Source organism: Pongo abelii, chromosome 14, assembly GCF_028885655.2.
Source record: "Pongo abelii isolate AG06213 chromosome 14, NHGRI_mPonAbe1-v2.0_pri, whole genome shotgun sequence".
Classification (NCBI taxonomy): Eukaryota; Metazoa; Chordata; class Mammalia; order Primates; family Hominidae; genus Pongo; species Pongo abelii.
The window spans coordinates 47,054,066-47,079,071 of NC_071999.2; the positions used below are offsets into that span (position 1 = coordinate 47,054,066).

At 41.0% G+C, this 25,006-nt stretch overlaps 1 protein-coding gene and 1 pseudogene across 8 annotated transcripts in view; one reads left to right on the forward strand and one right to left on the reverse strand.

Moving 5' to 3' along the window:
• Positions 1-25,006, forward strand: part of DGKH (diacylglycerol kinase eta) — a 204,216-nt gene that overhangs the window by 16,889 nt on the left and 162,321 nt on the right. The gene's annotated exons all lie outside the window — the stretch shown is intronic.
• LOC103892229 (mitogen-activated protein kinase 6-like) lies at positions 14,396-17,305 on the reverse strand (annotated as a pseudogene).

Consider the following 25,006-nt stretch of genomic DNA (forward strand, 5'->3'; position numbering starts at 1 on the left):
AATATCTCTGTAGTTTGTGAAGCACTGTGGTAAAATGAACACCCGTGAATCCAGCTTCAGAATGGGAACATTTTCAATATCATGCATCTTCCTGTGTGCTCCTTCTCAGTTTACTCCTTTGTTGCTCCTCAATTCATGCATTCAAAGAAACATCTATGGTGTTCCAAGTACTGTTGTAGGTACCAGGGATAGAGCAGTAAGCAAAAATATACAAAAACCTCTGCCCTCATGGAGCTCACATTTTAATGCAAGGAGAATTTATGAACTTGTAAATACGTGAAACGCATAGTATATGAGAAGGTGAGAAGTGCTATGGAGAGAAATAAAGCATGGCTGTGAGTGGAGGTGGAGTGGGAAGGGATTTTTAGGCAATGAGCCATGTGGACCTCTGGGTAAAGAGCAGGCTAAGTAGAAGGAACAGTAGCTGCAAAGAGGGAGGTCAGTGGGGCTGAAGGGGGTTGGGGGGAACCAAGTAGAAAGTTGAAAGTGAGTTAACAGTATCCAAAGTAAGGTACTACAGAGAAAAGTTCTTAGCCTGGGTTCATGCATCCCTGGTTTGGTTGGGTTTTAGAGGGCTCTCCACCAAAGTTTATGTCTATGTGTATGCCCCTCAGAAGGTTAAAACCATTGATTTGTGAAGGGGAACTGCAGGTCAGAAAATAGAGATAGATGAAAAAAATACATTTATATATATAGTAAGTCCTTACTTAACATCGTTGATAGATTCATGGAAACTGACTTTTAAGTGAAATGACATATAACAAAACCAATTTTCTTTCTCATTAATGTTATAATGAAATGATGTTGCATGAAAAAGTGTTATTCTAGGATCTACTGTACATAATTTCACTTAACATCACAGTTTCTGAGAACCTATTGATGTTGTTAAGTGAGGACTTACTGGATACACAATATAATTCCACAGTAATATTGAACTCTTGAATATAAATCAGCTGTTGTCATTTTCATTTGGAGAAACGTTAAATTTGCTGCTGGGTTCAATGAAATGGAGTGAGCCAGCGGCATAGAATGGCAAGGTTCCTGGAGAAGTTAGATAGTGTTGGGTTTGATTCTCAGCTTGTCGTGTACTATATTAGATGACCTCAGACATGTTACTTAAGGGGGCAGAGAATGCTGTGCCCACTGGTAACTGTGTTTTTCTATTCTTCTTGGCCCACCATTAGACTTCTTTTTCCCCTTGCAGATAGATGGAGCTATGTAACTGACTTCTGGCTGGTGAAATACAGGTGAGAGTGATGTCTGTACTTGGCCTTTCAAGCTGTTTGTAGGACTCTCCATGCCTTGTGTTTTCCCTCACCTGCCAGGTAGATACAGATTATCCAGTGGAAGGAGGCTGGATCCCTGAATGACTTCATGGAGAAGAGCCCTTTGTGCTCCTCCCTGAATCCCATTAGCCACATTGGATTGTGACATGAGGGGGAAATAGAGCTTTATTGTGTTAAGTCCCTGAGATTTGGGCATTGTTTGCTATAGCGGTTAGCATACCCTGAGCAATACACATCATCACTCTGAATTGAGGATTTCTCCATTTCCAAATTGGACATAGTATTCCTACCTTGTAAGGTAGTAATGGTGATTAAATAAATATAAAATATGTTTTTGTATCTGTAATTATTATAATTATTTTTAAAAATTGGTATTAAAATTCTGATAATTCCTCCTATGTGTGTCTTTTACATAATTTAATCAGTGGTGTATATAGGCCACTGTCTTTTGTTGACGATTTTTCAAGTGTCTTTTTTCTTTTTTTTTTAAGATGGAATCTTGCTCTGTCGCCTAGGCTGGAGTGCAGTGGCACAATCTCAGCTCACTGCAACCTCTGCCTCTGGGGTTTAAGCGATTCTCCTGCCTCAGCCTCCCGAGTAGCTGGGATTACAGGTGTGTGCCACCGTGTCCTGCTACTTATTGTATTTTTAGTAGACACGGGGTTTCTGTATGTTGACCAGGCTGTCCTTGAACTCTTAACTTCAAGTGATCTGCCCATGTTGGCCTCCCAGAGTGCTAGGATTACAGGTGTGAGCCACCGTGCCTGGCCTTCAAGTGTCTTATGAAAAAATATTTTAATAAGAATGAATGACCACTTGGAGGTGGTAGTGGAAATAATTGGCAGGTTGGCTTTTAGGTGTTTCTATGGCCAGTTCTACTTAATCTTGAAATATCTTTCTGAGAGCCTGCTTATCTGCCCTTCTTCAGCTTCTATTTACTCTTCATTCTACTGCAGCTCTTTCATGAAACTTATTTTGCAAAGGCCCTTAATAATTTTAATTGCTAAAATCGAGTGGTCTCTAGTTTTCAATCAACTGCTTCTTGCCAATTTGGATGCTATTGACCACATCTTCTCACATCTTCTCTTCTTTTGCTTTCAGAGTTTAAGTTCTCTCTCTCTTTTTTCTTTTCTTTTTTTTTTTTTTATATATAGAGTCTCACTCTGTCACTCAGGCTGCAGTACAGTGGCACAATCTTGGCTCACTGCAACCTCCGCCTCCCAGGTTGAAGTGATTCTCCTGCTTCAGCCTTATGAGCAGCTGGGATTACAGGTGCATGCCACCATGCCTGGCTAATTTTTGTATTTTTAGTAGAGATGGGGTTTTGCCGTGTTGTCCAGGCTGGTCTCGAACTCCTGACCTCAGGTGATCCACCCGCCTCGGCCTCCCAAAGTGTTGGGATTACAGGCGTGAGCCACTGGGCACAGCCAAGTTCTCTTATCTTTCTTACTATCTTTTCAGTGCCTCTTAGCCTCTATCCCTGATTCCTTTATCTATTGTCAAATGTTTTTGTTTCCTAGAAGTCTTATTTCTGTTTGCCCCTTCCTAAGTTAATTTGATCAATTAGATTAGGCTTTGACCACCACCTCTATTGGTCTTTTTCTAGCCTGTACTTCTGAGATCTGGGCCTCTAGTTCCTTTGCCTACCAGACATTTCCTGTAGGGGGTCCCCTAGCCATCTCAGTCTCCATATTCTCAAACTGAACATATTTGTGTAGTCTACCAACTCCCGGCCAAATTTTGCTCCACAGCTTTTATGTCCTGTAGAATAAATTGCCTCGTATAGAAGGTATTGACTTTTTGTCTTGCCAATCAATTCATTTGCTTTCATCAAATACCCATTTAGTGCCTGCTATGGCCAGGCATAGTGTTAGGTGCTGGTGATTTAGAAGTGTATGAAAGAGACACATCCCCACCCACAAGGACCTCACTCATAGCCAGCGGTCACCAAATTTGGTCATTTCTGTATATCTTAGATCTTATTTAATCCTCATAGTAAAACTATGAGGTAGGTAAGTACAATTATTCTCTCCTTTTTAGAAATAAGAAAAGCAAAGATTAGATAAGTAACATGCCCCAGGTCACACATGTCAAGTGACTTGTTTGATGCCTGATTTAACTGTTATTGAAGTGGCTACGTTGTCTGGGGTATATATCCTGGGGTTCATTGTCACACTCCAGGAAACCTTAGGACATGGACACACAGGAGGAGTTTAGGAGCGGGGGTTTAATAGGTAGAATAGAAGAGAAAGGGAAACAACTTCCTCCATAGAGGAGGGGGTCTCCGAGCAGAAAGGACTGGCTGATGGCAAATCCACTGAGTTTTATAGTCCAGTTTGAGGAGGCCATGTCTGATTTACATAGGGCTCACAGATTGGTTCAATCAGGTATGATGTTTACATAGCACGTGTGGAAGGCTGGTTGCCCCACCCTAATCTTCTTATGCAACTGGGCTTTCCCGTTGATCTGCGCCATCTTGTCTGCTCCTTACAATACACGTAGCTGGCAGAGAAGGGAAGATGGAACTCCCATCTTGAAAATGTCTAGTCCTTAGTTCCTGCGGGCATTCACCTATGCAAGCTTCCAGCTTGTAGGCCGCTGTCTGTTAGAAAATGATTTGGGGCTGCTTTTTATTAAAAAGAAAAGCCTTACCAAGGACTCCCATACTCTTGCTATCTAAGTAATTCCTTCTTAACACCTATATCATTATGATATACTGTCCCTTTGCTGCATGAATCGCTCATGAATTCATTTCTCCCTTTCCATTTGCTGCTTACCCTAACTTCATTTAACCTTTATTACCTGTCATTTGGATTTTTGCCATATATTTCCTCTCTTCTCCATTCTCTACTCCAGTGCCAGAGTTATCTTTGTAAAAGAGAAATATGATACATAATACATTTTGCATAAGCTCTTAGACTTTGCCCATTACTGGTGGGATAAAGTCTAAATTAGTCTTTCCTAATTTGATACTAAACGACCTTTCTATTGATTCAACCAATTTTTATTGAGTTCTATTCTAGGTGCTGAGATGGTAAAAGAACATAAAAGCCCTGCTGTTATAGAGCTTATAGTCTATCAAGGGAGAAGTTAATTAGCATATACACAGACACAGTTCTATCATATAGCTGGTGTTCATAAGCATAATGAAGGAAGATAAAGCAGAGTAAAGGGAGAAAGAAAGATGGAGAGGGGGTGTGTGTGTGTGTGTGTGTGTGTAAAATATTTGGGTTCAATTGACCAGGATAGACTCTCTTTGATAAGGTAATATTTGAACAGAGATCTTAGTGAAGTGACAGAAGCTATGTATGCAGCTATCTGGGCTCCAAGCACCCTAGGCAGAGCCAATGCCATGGTATTCCAGTTGTGCTTTCTGTCACTGTCATCCTCTGTACAGTCATGCAAACTCTTCTGTTTTCAAAGGCAGGCATTTTCATCCATCCAAGTGTTACAGGTATCTCCCTTTTCCTATTTCTCTGTTTGATTTTTTATTTATATACCATTATTTCCACATATTTTTCAAAATATTCAAAATGGTTTATATTCCACACTGTGTATTAAGCTTAGGTAAAATAGGGCTAGAGGACTATGAGATTAGGAGGAAGGTTAGAAGGCTAATATATAGAGTGAGGTGTCTTGCACAGCTAGAGATGAGTTGTAAATTTGATCCCAGGTAGCCAGAGCAACAAGACCAGTTATAAAGTTGTACTACCAGTGGGAAAAAAAGCCCTCTAGATTTTAAGGGGGAAAAGCTTTTCTAGCTTTCCTTGGCGGAACCAAAGAAATATGTTCTATCAGTCTTTGATGTGGGTGGGAGTGAGGTCTGCAATATGTTCCCCTCACCTACATCCATCCACTTGGGAGGTGTCCTTATGATGTCCTCCCTTGTGAGGTCCGGACATAATCCAGACTTCAACTTTGTGTGACAGTAGTTCTGTAGGAGATTTAATTAAGGCAGTTTTAGTTATGGCCAACTCCAGGCATAAAATCCAAATTATTTTTGAAGATTGAATAAACGGCATGTACTTTAAACAGTTCTTGGGTTAAGCCAGGTATCTGCTGAAATACTTTCAAAGTGTAGAATCTCAGGTTATCTGCTGTTTTTATCTATCTATTCACGTGTAGTTGATACCAGGGGATGGAGTGATATGTTCTTAGATATTATGGGAAGAAAAATCTGGTATTTCTTGGTGGCTCTCATAAAAACTGATAAAATGGTTCTACATTCAGGTTTAAAAAATGTTCTTTGGAGCTTTATGAGTGCATTGCAGAATATTCAAAGCTGTGTATATTTTAGGATTATTGTGAAAATAGTGTTGACTTCATGGACCCTTGAAAAAGGTCTTGGGAACACTTGAAAATCCTGCTAGGGCAATGTATCTGGACCTATTTTTTTTTTTTTTTTAAAGAGAGTGCCATGAGGATATCTGGAGGAAGAGCAGAGCGAGCTGAAAGAACAAAAAATGCAAAGGTTTTGAGGAAGAGACACACCTGACACATTCCAAGGATGAGCATTCCCGAACAGCTGACACATTCCAGCTGGTGGGAAGGGAGTGAGGGGAAAGTGAGTAGCAGGAAAAAAAGTCAGACATCAGGGGAGCAGTAGAGAGGTTGCTGTGACAATTTCCTTGGCAATTTAGCACAGTGGTTAGCACATAATTAGCACTTAATAGATGCTAGTTACCATATTAATATTAAAAGAATACCATTGCCGATCCATTAGCAAGTTTGATCTTTAAAATCAGCATCTAAAACAAACCCTTTAAACAAGAGGAGGGAAAAAATGAAGCAGTGGCTGGAGAGGGATGTTGGGGTCAAGCTACAGCTTTTTTAAAAAAGTGAAATGACTTTTTTAGGAGAAAGACTGTGGGCTGGCTGGATGTGGTGGCTCACGTCTGTCATCCCAGCACTTTGGGAAGCCGAGGCGGGCAGATCACCTGAGGTCGGGAGTTCGAGACCAGCCTGACCAACATGGAGAAACCCCGTCTCTATTAAAAATACAAAATTAGCCGGGCTTGTTGGCGCGCATGCATGTAATCCCAGCTAGTTGGGAGGCTGAGGCAAGAGAATCTCTTGAACCTGGAAGGCAGAGGTTGTGGTGAGCTGAGATCGTGCCATTGCACTCCAGCCTGGGCAACAAGAGCACAACTCCGTCTCGAAAAAAAAAAAAAAAAAAGTGGGCTGAGGAGAATAATCTAGCTGAGAGAAAAGATTAAATGATGCAAAAAAAGAGAGAATTACTGGAGCAATGTCCTTATATATGCGAGACGGGGTGGGATGGCGTGAGGAGCTGGGCTTCTCTCAGAGCAGGTCAGTTTATCCATACAAGCCACTTTATCCATAAAATGCAGTAGGGGCAGAGGTTGGCACTTCTAGAAATTATTTTCTGATTATTTTGATTTTCCCAGTGGAATATGAAGTTAGGTCGTCAGCTGAGAATCAAGATGGAGAGGCTATGGAGGTCTGAGGCTAGAGGAAAGGTATGAAATGCTAGAACAGGGGCGTGGGAAAGGGAACGGACTAGAGAAATGCAGCAGTGTAAATATCAAGTTGCATTTAGGGCACACCTGAGCTGGGTGACCAGGACTCTAAGCGCTGTCAGCCTGGTGTGGGATCATGTTCAGCTGCTTGGGTGCAGTAAGTGAAGTGGAGGACAGGGTCAAACCACTGTTGCAGTTTGTCTGTGTGTGCCAGGAAAAGCGTGGGTGGATACAGTAACAAGCTCTGGAAATGATGTTGGATGAAGAGTGAGGGCTTGGGTCAGGTCCTAGGGAGTAACCATGGGACTGAGCAGCTGAGGTAGGAAGGAAGAGAAGACTGTTGGCAGAGGTTAAGTCCAAGAATTAAACTTTAATCATTCAAATTTAAAAAAGGAAAGAAAGAAAAGAAAGAGTACTAAAAGAAACTGTATAATTTTAATGATTTTTTTTTTTCAAACTATTTATTTATTTATTTTTTTTTGTATTTTACTTTTTTTTTTTTTTTATTTCTGAAGTATTTATTGATCATTCTTGGGTGTTTCTCGGAGAGGGGGATATGGCAGGGTCATAGGATAATAGTGGAGAGAAGGTCAGGAGATAAACACATGAACAAAGGTCTCTGGTTTTCCTAGGCAGAGGACCCTGCGGCCTTCTGCAGTGTTTGTGCCCCTGAGTACTTGAGATTAGGGAGTGGTGATGACTCTTAAAGAGCATGCTGCCTTCAAGCATCTGTTTAACAAAGCACATCTTGCACCACCCTTAATCCATTTAACCCTGAGTTGACACAGCACATGTTTCAGAGAGCAGGGGGCTGGGGGAAAGGCCATAGATCAACAGCATCCCAAGGCAGAAGAATTTCTCCTAGTCAGAACAAAATGGAGTCTCCTATGCCCACCTCTTTCTACACAGACACAGCAACAATCTGATCTCTCCTTCCTTTCCCCACACTTCCTCCCCTTCTCTTCAACAAAACCGCCATCGTCCTCATGGCCCGCTCCCGATGGTCGCTGTCTCTTCGGAGCTGTTGGGTACACCTCCCAGACAGGGCAGCCGGGCAGAGGCGCTCCTCACCTCCCAGACAGGGCGGCTGGGCAGAGGCGCCCCTCGCTTCCCAGACGGGGCCGCCCGGGCAGAGGCGCTCCTCTCCTCCCAGACGGGGCGGCCGGGCGGAGGCGCTCCTCACTTCCCCGACGGGGCCGCCCGGGCAGAGGCGCTCCTCACTTCCCAGACGGGGCCGCCCGGGCAGAGGCGCTCCTCAGTTCCTCCCAGACCGGGTGGCAGCCGGGCAGAGGCGCTCCTCACCTCCCAGACGGGGCGGCCGGGCAGAGGCGCTCCTCACTTCCCCGACGGGGCGGCCGAGCAGAGGCGCTCCTCACTTCCCAGAGGGGGCGGCCGGGCAGAGGCGCTCCTCACTTCCCAGACGGGGCGGCCGGGCAGAGATGCTCCTCACTTCCTCCCAGATGGGGTGGCGGCCAGGCAGAGGCGCTCCTCACTTCCCAGACTGGGCGGCCGGGCAGAGGCGCTCCTCACCTCCTAGACGGGGCGACCAGGCAGAGGCGCTCCTCACTTCCCAGACGGTGTGGCAGCTGGGCAGAGGTGCTCCTCCCTTCCCAGATGGGGCAGCCAGGCAGAGGCGCTCCTCACTTCCCAGATGGTGTGGCGGCCGGGCAGAGTTGCTCCTCCCTTCCCAGATGGGGCAGCCAGGCAGAGGCGCTCCTCACTTCCTCCCAGACGGGGTGGCAGCCAGGCAGAGGCGCTCCTCACTTCCCAGAGGGGGCGGCCGGGCAGAGGTGCTCCTCACTTCCTCCCAGATGGGGTGGCAGCCGGGCAGAGGCACTCCTCACCTCCCAGACGGGGCGGCCGGGCAGAGGTGCTCCTCATCTCCCAGACGGGGCAGCCGGGCAGAGGTGCTCCTCATCTCCCAGACGGGGTGACGGCCGGGCAGAGGCGCTCCTCACCTCCCAGACGGGGCGGCCGGGCAGAGGCGCTCCTCACCTCCCAGACGGAGTGGTCAGGCAGAGGCGCTCCTCACTTCCCATATGGGGTGGCGGCCGGGCAGAGGCGCTCCTCACTTCCCAGATGGGGCAGCCGGGCAGAGGTGCTCCTCACTTCCTCCCAGACGGGGTGGCAGCCGGGCAGAGGCGCTCCTCACCTCCCAGACGGGGTGGCCGGGCAGAGGCGCTCCTCCCTTCCCAGACGGAGTGGCCAGGCAGAGGCGCTCCTCACCTCCCAGAGTGGGCGGCCGGGCAGAGGTGCTCCTCACTTCCTCCCAGACGGGGTGGCGGCCAGGCAGAGGTGCTCCTCACCTCCCAGACGGGGCGGCCGGGCAGAGGCACTCCTCACCTCCCAGAGTGGGCGGCCGGGCAGAGGCGCTCCTCACTTCCCAGAGTGGGCGGCCGGGCAGAGGCGCTCCTCACTTCCCATAGGGGGTGGCAGCCGGGCAGAGGCGCTCCTCACTTCCCAGATGGGGCAGCTGGGCAGAGGTGCTCCTCACTTCCTCCCAGACGGGGTGGCGGCCAGGCAGAGGCGCTCCTCACCTCCCAGACGGGGCGGCCGGGCAGAGGCACTCCTCACCTCCCAGACGGGGCGGCTGGGCAGAGGCGCTCCTCACCTCCCAGAAGGGGCGGCTGGGCAGAGGCGCTCCTCACTTCCCATATGGGGTGGCAGCCGGGCAGAGGCGCTCCTCACTTCCCAGACGGGGTGGCGGCCAGGCAGAGGCGCTCCTCACTTCCCAGATAGGGCAACAGGGCAGAGGCGCTCCTCACTTCCTCCCAGACGGGGCGGCCGGGCAGAGGTGCTCCTCATCTCCCAGACGGGGCAGCCGGGCAGAGGCGCTCCTCACTTGCTCCCAGACGGGGTGGCAGCCGGGCAGAGGCGCTCCTCACATCCCAGATGATGGGCGGCCGGGCAGAGACGCTCCTCACTTCCTAGATGGGGTGGCGGTGGGGCAGAGGCTGTAATCTTAGCACTTTAAGAGGCCAAGGCAGGAGGCTGGTAGGTGGAGGTTGCAGAGAGCCGAGATCACACCGCTGCACTCCAGCCTGAGCACCATTGAGCATTGAGTTAGCGAGACTCCGTCTGCAATCCCAGCACCTCGGGAGGCCGAGGCAGGCAGATCACTCGAGGCCAGGAGCTGGAGACCAGCCCGGTCAACACGGCGAAACCCCGTCTCCACCAAAAATACAAAAACCATTCAGGCGTGGCGGCGCGCGACTGCAATCCCAGGCACTCGGCAGGCCGAGGCAGGAGAGTCACAGGAGCCCGAGGCAGGGAGGTTGCAGCGAGCCGAGATCCCGGCAGTACAGTCCAGCTTCGGCAACAGAGGGAGACCGAAAAAAGAAGGAGAGGGAGACCGAAAAAAGAGGGGGAGGGGGAGGGGGAGGGGGAGGGGGAGGGGGAGGGGGAGAGGGAGAGCTTTAATGATTTTTATATATGCATTAGAGATGTGTTAATAGCAGGTTTTGCTGGGGAAAATCTCTAGCTCATGTATGCACAGCTGGGGGCCCTCTTTAGTAAAATACAAAGACTATTTTACTTAGAACACAAAAAGAAAGTATCCTAAAGAAATCAATCTGATTTGGATTTTTTTTTTTTTAATTTACAAATCAAACCCTGAAATGCATTGTAGAACACGAATCCCAGTTTGAGTTCCTATTAGGCAAGTTACATAACCTCTTCAAACCTTACTTTTCCTCATATGTAAACGTTCGTAAGGATATTCTGAGGATTAAGGAGATAAAGCCTTCAGCCTGGCATACAGTAAGTGCTAGTAAATGCCAACTATGTATTCAGGAATCTTGACGTGAAGGGCACTTTTTCCAATAGGGCACCTCTGAACGTCAGAAGGGTGTGAGTGAATGAGGAGCTAGTGAAATCTTCCAGTCACAGGGAAAGAATTCTCAAGCTTGTTCTGCCTTGGACAAGCCAGAAACCAGAACTGTTTGTAAACCTTTTTGTAGATTGAGTATCATCTAAGTAGACAGAGCTTTTTATCATAGATCTAGTTAAGATTCCACAGTAGGAAGGGAAGAATGTTGAAGGAAATTCAACCTTCCCTTGGTAATAAACAGTTCTACCTTATCATCATTCATGGATGTCACAACAATTCTAAATTATTACCGTTTAAGTATTTGTGGTCTTACTCTTTCTCCTCTTAAAGAGGCAGCACCCTAGCCTGTTGGATCAACTCCTTCATTGTCCTTTGCTATGGAACAAGAGAGGGATATAATGAAGGGAGAGGAGAGAATCACTTTATGGCATTGCCTTAAGGCCCCAGGGTGTGTGGAGTAATTGAGGGTCTGGAGTGAACAGGTGAGTCACAGCAACTTTACTTTCCTGTACAATGGTGGACTGGGGGTAGTTGAAGGGAGAGGCAAATATGAGCGTATGTGAGATATTCTCTAGGAAATATTTGGGTGAGGAAGGAGGCTGGGGTCCCATCTGGGTAAGTAAGGGAAATAGCCAGTAGTAAAATGTGGATTGTTGTCATCATTATAACCCCATGTTTATCTGTGGGCTGATAAAGCTTAGGGAGCTTGATGTACTCTTTAATTAGCCACAAGCAATGTGATCATATGATATATAAAACATTAAAATTATTATTATTTTTTGAGACAGGGTCTCCTTCTGTGGTCTAGGCTGGAGTGCAGTGGTGTGATGTTGGCTCACTGCAACCTCCGCCTCCCGGGTTCAAGCAATTCTCCTGCCTCAGCCTCCTGAGTAGCTGGGATTACAGTCATGCACCACAATGCCTGACTAATTTTCTTGTATTTTTATTGGAGACGGGGTTTCATCATGTTGGCCAGGCTGGTCACTTCTGAGCTCAAGTGATCCGCCCACCTCGGCCTCCCACAAGTGCTGGGATTACAGGTGTGAGCCATCGCGCCCAGCCGAAAACAATAAAATTGTGAAGCCATTCTACACCATGTTCATAGCAGTGTTATTCATAGGAGCCAAAAAGTGGAAGCAACCCAAATGTTCACTGATGGATGAATGGATAAACAAAATGTGGCACACACATGTAATAATGGGACATTATTCAGCCTTGAACTGGAGGGAAATTCTGACAGGTCACTGAGAGGTGAAAGGTCGCATTTTCAGGTGTCAGGCAATCTTTACTGCAATTTGCTGACATTATTGAACACAGCACCACATTTAGCATATTTTCACATAACAAAAAACACTACGTGTATGTACTTAACATTTTATAGGGTCGATCTTCCTTATTCATGGTTTCAGTATTTGTTAATTTGCCTACTCACTAACATTCATTTGTGACTCCAAAATCAATACTTGTATGTAATTTTTCACATGTGAAAAATTGGAGTTGCCCAGTGTGCACATTCGCAGCTAAGGTTGAACCTGGCTGTGCTCTTTTCTTCTTGTTTTAGCTCTCATGCAATAAACAAGCACCCTTTCATGACATGGTTTTGCATTTTTGTACTTTTTGTTGATGATCTCACTGTTTACAGTGGCCCCCTGTGCGGAAGTGCTGTCTGGTTTTCCTAAAAGTAAAATGTTATGATGTGCATTATTGAAAAAATATGTGTAATAGACAGGCTTCCTTCAGGCATGAGCTATAGTGCTGTTGGCCCTGAGTTCAGTGTTAATGAATCAAGTATACTTACATTTTGTTTAAAGAATGTATGTATATGTTTTATTAAGAATATGACATGTAACGTGATGTTATATGTGTCATATATTGTTAATATATATGTATATACACATATTCTATAAACAGAAGCACACATAAAATGAAATTATATGTTGATTAATTGACAAAGATGTTGTGACCAGAGGTTTGCAGGAACCTAAACCTAGTATTTCCCATAGGGTCAGTGGTTCAATATCTGTTAATCTAGAGTTGTAGTGACTTTATTGAACATAACTGCTGCAAATAATGAGAATCAAATGCGTGTTAAACTATTTTAAGGGAAAAATATTATTAATTTTTGTGCTTTTCAAGGAAAACCAATATTTGAGTTGAAATCCATCAGTTTAGAACCTATCAAATGAGAATAGTATATCAAATCAGAATAGTATACCCAAAAATCTCTTCTGTAAAAATAGATACTAGTTTATGCTTTAATTTTTGACACACTTAAAAAAGAATTTTGAAGGTAGAACATAGAATTACTTATTTCATTTAAGAAGACCATTTTTCTCTCCTCACCAAGCACATATCTGGCTTTGAGATAATTTGTTCATGTCATAGAAAAATGTCTTTTATTCTGGAAAGATCATAAAGGCTTGAAATGACAAATAGATACCATTGTGTGTGCTAACGCCAACATTTTATATTACCTCTTAATCTTTAGTTTTAATTATTAATTATTGCCACAACTGATCTAGCAATTAATAGTACATTTCTTGCTTTTATATAGTTGACTTAATTAATTAATTATTTTTTTTTTTTGCTGGCCATGTTTTATTTGTCCTTTTACTTCAAACAGGATAACCAAAGATATAGACAATATTCAATAAAATAAAATAGATGAAACAAATTCCAAGAGACTGTGACGCCACATGCTACATTTAACCTAATTTTATTCATGCTTGCCTTGGGATGAGGAATATATCATTCAGTAAAAACAAAATGTCTTATCATGTACAACTTTTAAACTATAATAATGATGTACCTTAATTACTTCCATGCACACAATTCTAACATTCATTTTTTTAAAAAAAATAAACACAATTAAGACTTCTAGAGCATTTTATAATAAAGTAATTCCTAATTAATTTTTCTTTGTAGCTAGATCAAGCACCTCCAAAATACAAATTCCTATACACAGTGAGCACGTTACTTAAAATGAGTATGTGGACAGCCTTAGGATAAACTGACATAGATTCAGCTAGGTAGGCAACAAACCATAGTACCAAATGGAAAAAGTGTATTTGCAAATAAATTTTAAAAACTAAGTTAATTTTTATAATTAAATACAGAAAATATACTGATTTGCTAAAATAAGTAAGATGTGATGTATTAACACTTTACTATAAAGAATGAATACCAGAACATTTATAAACAGTGAATGAGTCCTATTAAGAATAGTTTACTACAATACACACTGGCTAAATAGAAGTGCGTTTTGTGAAGCGCTATGGGTGGTATATGTTTTGCCACATATTTTTGTTACTTTGAGGTAGATAACACACATATACCAAATTCAGCATTCATTTTCAGTTGCTTCTGGTATCATGTGTTTTACGAAATGTGTACAGTATGAAAAACTTGAAACTACTCATGAATGAAAAATGTCTTAGGATAAAAATAGATATTTTCATGCAATTATGTACAGTCTCACTGTAAATTTCAAGGCAAAATTTGTTTCCTGTAAAACAGATCATTGTTCTATGAGAGGATGTTCTTTACTTGTCTTAGTACATTTCTTTTGTCTCCTGCATTGCATTATTTTGCTCTATTCATTATTTTTGTGTGCAAATGACATGTCAGTTAAAAGGAAAACTATCTCACATGTAGAAAAAGAAAGTCTGGATTTTAAAAACCAAGTACTCATAAAATCCTTACTAAATGACACCATGTGATTCAAGTAAAAAATGACTTAAACTCTAGTAATAAAAAAGACAAAATATATTTCATAAGAATACAAAGATAAATGTCTGCTGAGTGTTTTAGTTCAGATGTACAGAATGCCGCTGTATGTTCGATGAGGAATTTGAGGGGAAGATTTCATAGCAGAAGCTGTTAATGTGGTCTGTATTGACTTAAGTGGTGACCCAACTGGACTGTGAAACTGCGGGATGCCTAGGGGCTCGAGCTGCTTGTTAAAGAGGAACTCCCCACTGTTGTTCAGAAATCCTTCCTCATTTCTCTCTCCCCAAGCTTCCCATCCTCTACTGGCTCAGTTTCTAGCATTTCAGGATCTTCTTTCCTGCTGAAGAACTTGTCTAAGTAACTAGTATGTTTTCCTTTTTAACTTGTTCATCCTTTCTTACTTCACAAAACTGATTTATGAGAAAACAGTTCTCCCCATCACTCACAAACTGGCTGTCCCTAGAAGATGGGTACAAAGTTTCTAATTGAGCCAGATTTGCCATTCCTTTTTCCTGTTTTTCTTGGCTTACTGACTTTGATATCAAACTTTTCAATTCTAGTTGGGATACTGAGCTATTCAAGTCATTTAATTTATCAACAACATCAGTAGGCTCATGTTGGAAACTAAATTGAATAGTTCCTGCAATAAAGGAATGAAAACCAAATCCCTGATTCTTTTCCCTTTCTTTTCCAGCCAGTTGCTGTGGTGCTTCCTCTAGTGCTATCTGGGCTTTAACCAATCCATTCCTTTCACATTTTGATTTGCTTTCCTTATCAGATTTTTCTTTGCTTTGTTCTTTCCAATTGGAAAGATCTGTAATAAGCTTGGGTTCATAGTAACGGTTAACTTCATTCTCTCTCCAAACTAAGTTATCTAAATATGATCATGACCTCGTTTTGTAATTACAAGTATGGCTACACTCCAGATCACAATATTTGTTTTCATGATGATCTGGGTACTGCCAACAAGGCTCAGCAGAGTAATTGGTATCAAAAGCAGGATCCCCCAGATACCTTTCTCGATCTCCATCCAAATATTTTCAGGGATCAACTTGTACTTCTTCATCAGTGACATCAGAGAGAGCTCTTGGATCAAGCTGAACTTCATCAATATCAAAGTTGTTATGTATAGGCCAATCATGCTCTGAAAACTGACAATCATGGTACCTTTCCCAGTTATAAATGTGACTGTGAGTTTCATCCATAAGCAAAATATTATGAGCTTCATCTTCAATATGAAAAGGATGGCTTGAAATTGGCGTATCCATTGGAAAAGAATATATGCTCATGTAAGGATGGGAGAGTGCTTCTTCTGCTATTAACTGATACATGGGGCTAAATGTCAAAATTTGTTCCAGGAAATTCAGTGCTTCTCAACTAATTCCTGGAAGTAGCTGAGTTAGAGGTTTGTGTGGCTCAGTCATGTGATTTCTAATGTAAACTGGAATTACGCTGAGAAGCTCCTGACGATCTTCCTCATGTACAACAGGAATAGATTCTAAAGTCAGCTGCATCTGTTCAAGTTCATGTGCACCTGCAAAAAGGGTTTTACAAAACAGTCAGCATTTCAGCAGAGATGCAGCCTGCAGCCCACATGTCAATGGGTTCAGTATAATTATTAGGAGAAAGTAAAAGACATGGAGATCTGTACCATTTAGTAACCAGTCCTTCAAAAGATGACTCTTATATGAGGATCCATGATCCATGCAAGACCAAAGTCACCTATCTTCGGCACCAAGTCTTCAGTATTAATGAAAAGATTAGCTGGTTTGAGATCTCTGTGCAGTACATTTGCAGAGTGAATATACTTGAGCCCCCGTAGCAGCTGATACATGAAAAGCCTGGCATGCTCTTCCAGTAAAGGGCCCTGCTCCAGCACTTTAGACAAGTCTGTCTTCATGTACTCCTGAACAATATAAACACTGTTCAGTTCCGTAAGAGAGCCTACATGATCTGTTAATTGGCTCCCACTGGGACCAGGAATTTCACAATGTTATCATGGTCAAGTCTTCTAATAATTTTGATTTCACATAGAGCATGTTTGACACTCTGGGGATTGGTAAGGACAATTTTCTTGATGGCTACTCTTTTGTCACAATCATTGTCTACAGCAGAAAAAAACCAAGTAATTGCCTCCACAACCCAGTGGTTTTAAGTCCATATACCTAGAATCCAGATCAAAACCATGAATGTTCATGAGACTTTCAAATTTCTCTGCCACTTTGAAACCCTTACGATTGCCTTTTCCTTTGGAATTGTTGAACTTGTGTAAACAAGGAAGAAAACTGGCATCAAAAGGAAAGATCTTTCAAAAAGGGAGAAGAAAAATAATTATGCTTCCACAGCAAGATGGTTTCTTGATGTTCATTGCTTATGCCAAACAGACCTGTTGATTTCTCAGTAGATTTAAAGCTCAAAAAGCTCTACTCATGTTGAGAATTTAAAAGATTGCAGTACTCATAGTTCAAGAAAGGGGCAGCAACTCTGCAGACATTTAAAGAAAACACTCAAGAAACTTACACAGAATGAAATGACATACTATGCACTCAGATTACTGTGCTAAACGATTTAACATTTAACAAAAATGTGAATAAATATGCACACAAAAGGCTTCTATGAACATTCTCCTCACAGTGCAGATACATTCAGTGTTGGACTGGTCCTGAGCAGCATCATTCTAAGGTGCTGGTAAGCACTATTTGTGTTTTGCTTCTTTTCTTCCTTTGTTGCTATATATTTCAACAGGAAGCCCTGGCGGCTGTTGGTTAACAGAAGATGTCCTTTGTTAATGATCAGGTGGCTCCAGCTTACCACAATTAAAATCAAAGCTACTGTCCATCTTACTCTGATACAACGGGACTTCTCTGACTCATCAAGAGAGTGCAGGCCCCGCGGACAGCCCCCAGTGTCAGCTCAGGTCTCCGGCTGTGCTGGCGGCAGTGGTGTCTCTGAGGCCCTCGCTTTGCTGCAGTCAGCGCCATGTAACACCGACTCGTGAGAGAGGGCCGTGTTGGTTTAATTTAACAGGAACAACCCTGAGACTAGAGACATTCTTAGAGACAGAAGGATGTGGTTTACTTTTATCAGTACATTTTATTTCCTTTTCCCTATCGTAATGACCCCTGGCATCACTACTTAGTGTTTATGTAATAGATTCCCAAGATGGTCTTTAAAAACAGGAGCTGTATTTTGCTCCTATGAGTTCATATTGCTTAATGTTTGAGTTAGAAGAAAAAACTTTTGTTAGGAGGTCACTTTCTTATTAAGTTTATATTTGAACAGTTAGTAAGCAGGCATATTGAAATGCTGTATGACATAACTGCTCTTATCTTTGAGGCAATGCAGTGTTGTGGTTAAGATCATGGACTTTGTGTTTTGAGAAAGGCCTGGTCTTAAATCCCAGTTGTCCTATTTACCCTTTAAGTGACTTCGGGTAAGTTACTTAATCTCTGTAACCCAGCCCTATCTCTGAAATCTGGACAATAAATGTACCTACCTCATAGAGTTGTTGTGATGATTTGCATGAGATAATTTGAGTATTTAGAACTGTGGCTGGAACATAATTGGTTCTTAAAAGAGATAAATTATTGTATTGATGTTAAAAGAATATAGATGATGTTCCACAGTAAGTAAATAAAATAAGCATCTAAAACAAACTTGAATTGTGATGATCAAGAAAAAAAATGTTTACCTTGCAAAGAAATACAGATCTGCCCACTGTCATGAGACAGTGGCTTCCCATTAGCTCTGTTTTAGATCTTTTCTAAATTTACTAGACTGTGAAATCTCGTTATGAAAGCCTAGACAGGGTGATGTATGTGGAGTTCTGTTTATAATTAACACCTTATAGAATGTCATGTTTTTAACCAATGAGTTTTTAAACAAAAGAAAAAGGGATTTTCAACTAATAAAAGTCCCTCCCTCACCTCAGAGGTCACCTTCTCAGTGCGACCTGCCCTGGTGATGCTATCCAGCATTGCAGTCCCCACCCCCAACCTGGCATGCCCCAACTTCCTTTCCTTCTTAACTTCTCCCCTTAGCACTGATCACCACTGAATACACTAGATAGTACCATTTTCTCTAAATCCATCTTCTAATATTAGAATATAAACTCCATGGGGGCAGGGATATTTGTCTGTGTTTTTCTCTGCCCTGTCTCCTGTGCCCAGAACAGTGCCTGTTACATAGTCATTGCTTAAACGATATTTGTTGAATGAAAAAGGGAATGGTTCTAGTTTTGAGAAATTCTTTTATATATTTTAGCTGTTATGATAATATTCATCCTTCTCTTTGCTATCTATTTGGTAAGAGGAATGAAATTTTAGAGCAGTGTCCTGCTCGATATACCCTCAAGATTTTAGAGCAGGGTATGCAGTGTATTAATTCTTTGTTTTCTTTGCCATTTATTAAAATAGTGTGTATTTTGTGCAGGAGATCAACAATTAGTAGAATGCAGTCCTTTCTTACAGTGGGGGAGACAGCTATATGTACAGATATACAGATGGTCTTTGATTTTTGATGGTTTAACTTAAGATTTTTCAAATTTATGGTGGCAAAAGCAATACATATTTAGTGGAAATCATACTTCGAATGCCCATACAACTATTCTGTATTTCACTTTCAGTACAGTACTCAATAAATTATATGAGATATCCAACACTGTATTATAAAATAGGCTTCGTGTTAGATGATTTTGTCCAACTGTAGACAAAATGTGAATATTCTGAGCACATGTAAAGTAGGCTAAGCTAAGCCATGATGTTTGGCAGGTTAGGTGTATTAAATGCATTTTCAGCTTATGATATTTTTAGCTTTCTATGGGTTTAAGAGGATGTAATGCCATTGTAAGTTGAGGAGCATCTGTATATGGTATACAGCCATGCATGCAAATATATATGGTAATGGATACATGCTGTCACAGAAACAAACATAGTGGGCACTCTTGAGCAGATATGGAAGACTTCCAGAGAAGATCACATTGAGTTGAGTCTTGAAGTGTGGTTAATGACAGTCGTGCACCAGGAAAAGGGTAGCATTCTAGCAGGACTGAACTGCATGATGGCTTTGGCGTTTCCTCCTAGTACTCTGCTATGAAGCGTCCACTGAATTCATGGAACTTAGTTCTCATAGAAATTATCATGATGTTTTTGTTAGACTGTCTACAACAGGAAAGATGAATTAGAAAATTTACTGAGTTCTGTTTATACTCTTATTATGATGAAATAAGTGTTTTTGAATTAAATATATATAAAATTAGAGTCATTATTGTCTTAAGATACTTAGTAGAAAACTCAATAATAGTTGAAGGAAGCTGATTTGTTTGCATTGCTGTGTTTTGACATAGAGAATTATTACTGGGGTAACGTGTATTTTGTTTTAAAGAGTAATTTGGCTTAGGTATTCTTATTCTTCAGAATATGATTTTTGCCATTTTTAAACCCTATTATTCTTACAGCTTTATGTCTTCTGTCAGGTCTTCACATCATTTATCAAAATTTCCATCCTGAGGATGATAAAAGTTCAGGTATCTCATTCCACATTGGTTGTGAAAATCACCTAGATTTCATTTTCCTGTTTTCCTTCAAATAAATTAAGGAAATATTTGCAAACTTTTTATTTATCAGTGACATAGTAAAATAACTATTAAGATATGATTTGAAAGAATCCACATGGAAGGGCCTACCTTGGCATACAGGCTATAACGTACCTGTTTATTTCCTAACCCAGACGATGTATCAAAACAGGCCACTGTCTGTATCCATCCATCCATCCATGCATCCACTCATCCCCTAACAACTTGAATATAGATCCTATTTATGTGCTGGACTTACAAAGACTAATGAAACATGTCTACATTTTAGCTGTTCACTATCTAGTGTGGTTATCTAATGTTGAAGAAAAGCTAGAGACATGCTTCTAATAAATGCATAATTTAATTTAGCAAAACAGTTTTTGGAAAAATAAAATTGGAATTTGAAAGTGTGTGCCACTCATGAAATAAGGATTACGTGGGGCTTTGTTTCACATGGAGCATGAGAGTGGCAATGTGTAGTAATGGAGATGAAGTTAGTACAGCAAACAGGCCCTTATGCCTTTTATACTTACTAATTGTGTGATAATAAAGGAGTTATGTAACATATTAAAACCTCAGTTTCCTAATTTTAAAATTGAGATACATTCATGTGGTTGGATTGTTAGACAGATTAAACGGATAGCTGCAAGTGAGCTTTGATTTACTTCTTGTTTTTTCATACTTTTTCCTGCGTTAGTTGTGTTTCTGCAGTTTGTTAAATTCATGTGTAAATTTTCTAGTGGTGTTTGAAGGTGTAATAATCCTTCCAATTTGTTAATACATTTAGAATAGTGCTTTGGGGCTAGAAGATTGGTGGTGACCATGCTGTTACATTGTTTCTCACTGTTCTAAAGTGAAAGAACTTTATAATGAAAATATTTATTTCATCATGAAAGTGTGTCTCTTGGGACCCAGGACATCAATGAATATGAGATCTAAGTGTAAAAGTGCACTAAGGACTTGGCTCAACTTCCACTATCATTTTTGCACCATTGTTAATCTGCATATAAAATAACTTTTTCTTCCCTTAAATCTTTCAGAAGCCCCTTTGAAACTTAGCCCTTAACAGATTTGTCAACTCATGCCTGTTGCTGCTGCTAGCTTATTTAGTCTACTGAAAGGTTATTTATTAATGTCTGCAGGTTGCTGGAGCCACTAACTGAAACTTAAGATAAGGTGCAGGTGGGGACTCTTTTAAGCCTCATGCCATGATGGATGTTCATCCTGTCATCATGGTTACCATGGCAAGCACTGGCTGCTACCTGTTTCAGCAGCTTCCTCCTACTCTTTCCTATTTTCGGGCTGCTGTCTACATTTTACAAGCTCATTGTCACCTTGTTTCTGCCAGTGTTACCTAATTCCATCCTTGATTTCTACGCTTCTAATTGAACTTTCCTATTTTTATTTTTAAAGGTACCAAATCTCTAGAACAGTCTTAAACAATGTTATAATACTGTAAGCTTTAAGTATCATACAATAATAGCCTTTTCCTTTTTAATATAGCCCACTTTCAATGCGATTCTACTTTCCATTTGGGATTGTTGCGTGTAATCCTCTTATAGCCTTTTTCTGGAAATTCCAGATGGTGTTTGTAAATATTGTGCAAGTGTATTTTGTAAATAAATTCCTCAGAATTTAGTCTATGATTTTTTTAAAAAACCCAAGTCTGTAGGCACCAAGACACCAACTTAAGTTTTTAAAAATTACTTAACAAGTAAAATCATTTCTCATGTTGTTTGCAGCCTGTGTAACAGACTGCTGTGTTTGTTGGATAGGAGACAGCTCAATTCTTTATTGGTGTAAAGAATAAAAGAATTATTATATATAGAGGAATTCCATGTATGCTATATTTGTATGTGCAGCTGATCTAAAGTAGTGATTCATTTTCTATTACCTGTCATATTCTTGTCATGCAAACTTTCTGTACTGGCCTTTTGGATAATGGCCAATTGAAGAGAGAAAAGAAAATCAACCCCCAACATAGAGCTGGAAGGAGAAAGATACGGTATTTATATCAGGAGAGTGTTGTGTAAGAAAACATCGTAACCCTCTTTTTTATTGCCCATTTTCCAGAAATCTTACTGCTATTCAAGTTTAGGTTAACCACTTTTTGTCTGCAGTTGGGTCTATTTTTACTTTGTTTCTATTTCTTGTGACCATAATGTTTTAACATATAATGTTGGGAATGTAATTATTTTATCACAAATAATTTATGGCTCTTTGCCAAGAATATATAAGCAACAGAATATTGGTTTAAAAAAAGTACTGTTTAGATTTTTTTTTTCTACAGATGTGACAGTGTAATTCATCCAAGGGAAGCTGCGTGAATCTGCTAATTAAAATGACTTGTTGTAGCTCCAATTTCTGTAGGATGAGAAAGAAGTTATAAGTTATTGGAAGTTATGGGTTCTTATTTCTTAAACATGCTGTAAAATGTGTCTGTGTGTAATTTTTTTCTTTCGGTAGTTCATAGCTGAGATTTTTATCCTGTTAAATGAAAGCCCTCAAAGCTTTTCTTCATCACCTTTTATAGAATATAGAATTATGCATCACTTTCTCTTCATAATGTTTACTTACTTTCTTTTGGCAGTTTGGTTTAGATATTCTTCTTGGTACTTTCAAATTGCTTATATTTGTACTAATTCTTCCACTAGACCATTAATAAATTCTGTAACGTAGCTCCTGAGAGACTGGATAGTGTGTAGAAAGACTAAAGGCTGCTTTATTATTCTGCCCATATTATGAATTTAACAACATTTGTAAAAATAACAATATGTTCTCCTGATGTGGTTTAGAGCTCCACTTTATTAATACTTAAAATACGTAATATATTAATACTTAAAATACTTAAACATGAGTTGCAAACTTCAGAGCAGAAAAACATCATTAGAGAAAGTCTGGTATCAGAACCTTGGAAAGCTTCATGAAGCTTTACTATTGATTATTACTGGTGACACTACCTTAATGTTTCAATAGCAAGAAAGAATAAAGTCATTTACCCAAGAAATAAAAAAAGAATCAACAGTATGTTCATACAAGGAATGACAAACAGTTTTCTGAATATTATCCATCTGAAGCAGAATGGAAGTTGGAAAATAACTTTTACTATCCTTGGCCCTGGCCTTGAACTTTTATCTGGTTAATGGAAAAGTTAGAGTGATTTAGGTCAGCCTATTTAGAAACATCTTAGATTGGTTTGTCTTTGGTTGAAGCCATTCATATTCTCTTCTGTCTAAAGAAAATAAAAGAGACAGCTGAACATCCAGATTTAAAGGCTGTCTACTTCCATTTCAACCAAATAGAATTAGGATAAAAATATCCAGCTATAATGTGAGCTGCAAGGGTAGTTTGGGGTTATTTCATCAGCAATCTAAGTGATTTTTCTGATTCCAGCCCTGCTTCCCCCTAGTTCTTTCTCTACAGTTAAAATGATCTGTTTATTTCTTTAAAAGAGAAATATTTGGGGGAAAATTAATGGAAAAGTAAAAAGAAGATAATAGTCTTTCATAGTCCCACCATCCAGAATTAAATAGCATGAACATCTTGTTATATAGTTGCTCCTATTCTTTTTTTTATTTTCTGGAACTAAAATTACTCTGTTCTTTTTGCAAATATAAATATGATACATGCAATTGTAAAGAATCAAAAGAAGTGTAGTAAGTACCGCATCAGTGAGCTTTCAATGTTGGAAGCAAAATGTTTTAGGTGTTTTAAGCAGAAAGGGATTTAATTCAGGGAATTGCGTTCTTAAAAAATTCCTGAGAGGTCAGGATGTGTGAAAATCAGAGGGTGCCACTGGACTGTAAGTGTTAAGTTGCCATCTAGAGGTCAGGAGGCTGCTCCTATTACTGGTAGCACTGCTGCCACTGCCATAGTTGTCTCATACCTACAGGGCTGGTGACTAGATGCCAGAATATGGATTCTGGTCACTGCAAACACATGCTTCAGTTGGACCTTGTTTTCTGGCTACCTGTTAACAGCTAAAAGATGGCCTTTACTTCACTTTCACCTTCCAAATCTAGTGCATCTGATTGGCAGAACTCAAATTACATCCAGAACCTATGGGAGTCTGGGAAATGGAGTTTTTAGCTTTCCTGCCCATGTGCTCTGAGGGGTTGGGCAGGGCACACGGGGGATGCACATGGATGCCAGATGACAACAGATAACACCAAACCGAAGCATAAAAGCGAAAACTGTAAAAAAACCTTGAAATTCCACTTGCCAGAAATAACTCTAATTAACATTAGGGGTACTTCATTCCAGACATACTTTCTATGCATATAGATGGACAAAAATACTTTAAGAAATAGGTTCATACAATAGATATTTTTAAAGTAATTCATTTTACTTTAACATACTGACAGAATGATTGAATTTCAAATACATTACTTTCCTCTCTTAAAGAGGTATATTCTCTCTCTCTTTTTTTTTTTTTTGAGGTGGAGTCTGTCTCTGTTGCCCAGAGTGCAGTGGCATGATCTTGGCTCACTGCAACCTCCGCCTTCCGGGTTCAAGTGATTTGCCTGCCTCAGCCTCCCGAGTAGCTGGGATTTACAGGCACCCACCATCACGCCCAGCTAATTTTTTATGTAATTTTTAGTAGAGATGGGGTTTTGCCATGTTGCCCGGGCTGGTCTTGAACTACTGACCTCAGGTAATCCACCTGCCTCGGCCTCCCAAAGTGCTGGGATTACAGGTGTGAGCCACCACGCCCGGCCCAAGAGGCATATTCTTTAAAAATATATGTACATGTACATATATGTAAAAATATGTGGGGTATATGTACAAAGTTATTTGTATATTTAAAAAAAAATACAAAGTTATGGGTATATGTACAAAGTTACGGGGTATATGTGCAATTTCATTACATGCACAGATTGCATAGTGATCAACTCAGGGCTTTTAGGGTATCCATCACCCAGATAATGTACAGTGTACCCACTAACCAATCTCTCATCATCCATTCCCCTCCTACCCTCTCGCCCTTCCAAGCCTCCATTGTCTCATTTCACTAAAAGAGGGATGTTCTTAAAGAACCCTCTAGGTTTAAGAAAAGAGTAAAAAAATGATTTCAGTTGCTTTGGTCAGTGGGTTTTTTTGCTCTTCACCC